Below are 3,222 nucleotides of genomic sequence, written 5' to 3'. Positions count from 1 at the left end.
AGATCACGGATGATAGAGTGCTTTGGAGGACAAAAACCCGGTGCGTCGACCCTACAGGAGTAGGATAAGGCAGGGGAGATGATGATGGAAAACAGCAATATGCAAATCTAACAATGGAATTTGGCACTATGTCTTACTAATATAAATGCGAAAGTTTGGATGGATATTTGTTAGAATTTGTAGCTTAAAATGCTCACCAGATCTAGATGAAATTTAGCACAGATGTAAGACATAGTCTGGAAGAACACAGGCACTTTTGTTTTTTAATTCCGTACGGATGGTATCACGGGTGAAAGCTAGTCTATAAAAAAAATTGGAGTATCTGTTTGTAATGTCTAAAGAAAAACGCATTTATAAATTTTCCTTCAGATCTGTTGTTTAACACTCGTTTTAATTTGACAGTAAAAGGTATCGATACGAATAAACAATTTTATGAATAATGATCAAAGCGGTGCGAAAATTCACTGAAGTGTACATTTTCCTCAAGGAACGTTAACGTTTCAAAGGTTAAACTGCCAAAAGGAACAAACCTTCACTAACCCTAAGTTCTCATAGATAAAGCGATTGTGCTACGATTGTTATCTATACTATCTATACTTCTATACTATTATAATAAAGCGTAAACACACACATCTTTGTTGCCTAAGATGTCAGCAATCACAGCATATTTTTGAATAATCCTTTTTTTAACAAAAAGCCCTACACTTACGTCACGCTTTAGGCTATATATTTTCACGCTATTAAACTTAGGGGGTAAATATTTTGGATAAAATCCTAATGCGGGAAAGAAACCATAAGTTGCTGCCAACATCAAGGAAGCAAGGTTGTCATGATGTTATGTCATTTTGACATTTGCTATTGATAATTTGACAAATGTAAACAATAAAATAAAATTTTTATAATTCCATGCAGATGAAGTCGCACGGAAACAGCTAGTGAATTTAATAAATAGAGACAAGAATACATTTTGTAGTGGTATATCAGCAACGGAACCTCACTGTAGTGCTGGGATAATGTGAGGACCATGTTGACTTGTGAGGCATGGTTGAGGTTCTTATAAGGTTGTGCCGTTTTGACTTTGTCAATTTGATCCCTTTTTGGTTACAATACAGAGTTCTATCATCTACATCCAGGTTTTATATAAGTTTTCAGAAGTATCCTGAAAGGTAGCGTGGCCGAGCGGTCTAAGGCGCTGGTTTAAGGCACCAGTCTCTTCGGAGGCGTGGGTTCGAGTCCCACCGCTGCCAATTATTTTTTGCAAATCCCCCGAAACTGTTCAACTGAATACATTTTCCTTAATTAGTAAATGTTCAAAATACGTAAGTAACTTATAAGTGCTATTTAAAAGGTAATTTTCTAATACTGACTCTGTCTGTACCCAACGACAAGAACTACCTATAGTTTTTAAGTCTAATCGCATTTTTTTAAATAAACCAAACTATTTTTATACCACACCTTTAATATAAAATTAGAGAAGGATAAATCTAGCGAATCGGGAACCGTGAGGTCTTTATTAAGCGGGAATTGTAAATTTACTGCGACACCTGCTAACCAATTGCCCGCCAACTGAAAGTAATCGCCGTTATAAAGCGCTCACGTTACAAACGGATGTGAACATAGCAATTTTATTCTAATTATATTATTTAACACTAGCTTCCGGCCGTGACTCCGTCCGCGTGGTATTAATAAAAACAAAAGTAAGTGGCCTATGTGTTCTTCCAGGCGATCCTCTGCATCTATGCCAAATTTCATCGAAATGCGTTCAGCCTTTAGGACTACAAACTCTAACAAACATCCATCCATCCATCCATTCATCCATCCATCTAAACTTTCACATTTATAATATTAGTAAGATTAGTAAGATAGTATATTTACGTGATACTCCTTTTAAAGGACATTTTGCGAACTGATGGAAGAGGAAAGATTTGTATTTTTGTATGTATTGAAATAACTCAAAAACTAGTGGGCCGATTTAAAAAATTCAAACACCATTAAAAAGCTACGTTATTTGTTAGTGTTTTATTATTTTTTAATCCTACGGGGACGAAGTCGCAAGCAACAGCTAGTGAAAAACAAAATAATATGTTTTACAAGTTATGGGATTACAACGAACGAGCCCAATTCTATTTCTCTTCCCAGCTTTTTATAATGTTACATCTCCAGAGGCATTTTATACTTGGATAACATTCGTTTCTTTACCAAAGAGTAATCAAGTACAATGTTAAAGCAACTTGCTTCAAAGTTAGATAGCTTCTCAGACCAGAGCCATCAAATATCTAGATAGTTGATAGCTCCAGACTATTCTAGAATATATATTACAACTTTGTCTACGATCTTCGGCAATAGTCAGTTTGTAATTTGAGAAACAATTCGACTTTTTATAATTTTTTTATAATTATAATTGTTAAATTCGGATAGAAATCTTTACTAGTATTATAAAAAGGGAATTTGTATTTCATGTAACTACTAAACTCAAAAACTACCGCGTCATATCCAACAATTCTTTACAATTAGAAAGTTATTTTATCACTGAGTAACATAGGCTATATTTATTTCTGATTTTATTTCCGCGCGATGTCACAGGTGAAAACTAGTTTAAAAATAGGTATGTAAAAAAGTTATTTTCATTCAATAGAGCAATACTAGTTTTACAAATGGTAAAAGATCGAGTCACAGCTGTGTTTAGTGAAAAAGGAACTCAAAGCAAAATTTTAAGTGCTTTTTAAAATGCACGAGCCTCATAAAAACTGCTCTAAAGAACAAAATGTTTTACTTAATGCGTGAATTTTTTAACATAAAACTCACTGTATTTGCGTTGAAATGTACATTTTGAATTACCTACTATAAATTTTTAAAACACAAGGAATACTAAAAAGTAAGTAGCGGTCGGCGATAAAATCATATATTGATAAAAAACTATAAATTGATACATCTAAAATCGCTTACTGGCTTCTTCGAAAACTATACATTTCCTAGAAATTTCAATATCAACATCATTTACCTACGCGATACGACACGCATCGGCATCGCCCGTACGTCTGCAACAAATCGCATGAGACAGATATTGCACTAGAGCGGTACAATACCCATCGCAATTCAAAATTCTGATAATTAACAGCAGATTTAGATTTCATGTCACTGTCATGGACTATTTTAAATTCTATTGTAATACGTTTAGGGTTTACTTTCAAATAAATATAAAATGTTATCATGTTTTAAATT

At 33.8% G+C, this 3,222-nt stretch overlaps 1 non-coding gene across 1 annotated transcript; it reads left to right on the top strand.

Annotated features, from left to right (window-relative positions):
- The first annotated feature begins 1,165 nt into the window (after positions 1-1,165).
- Trnal-aag lies at positions 1,166-1,247 on the top strand. Its single transcript has one exon. It is a non-coding gene; the product is annotated as a tRNA-Leu (tRNA).
- Positions 1,248-3,222: the final 1,975 nt, after the last annotated feature.

This window comes from Papilio polytes, unplaced genomic scaffold, assembly GCF_000836215.1.
Source record: "Papilio polytes unplaced genomic scaffold, Ppol_1.0 DF823923.1, whole genome shotgun sequence".
Classification (NCBI taxonomy): Eukaryota; Metazoa; Arthropoda; class Insecta; order Lepidoptera; family Papilionidae; genus Papilio; species Papilio polytes.
The sequence above is the reverse complement of the archived record's forward strand: the minus strand, read 5'-3'. Positions and strand labels throughout refer to the sequence as shown.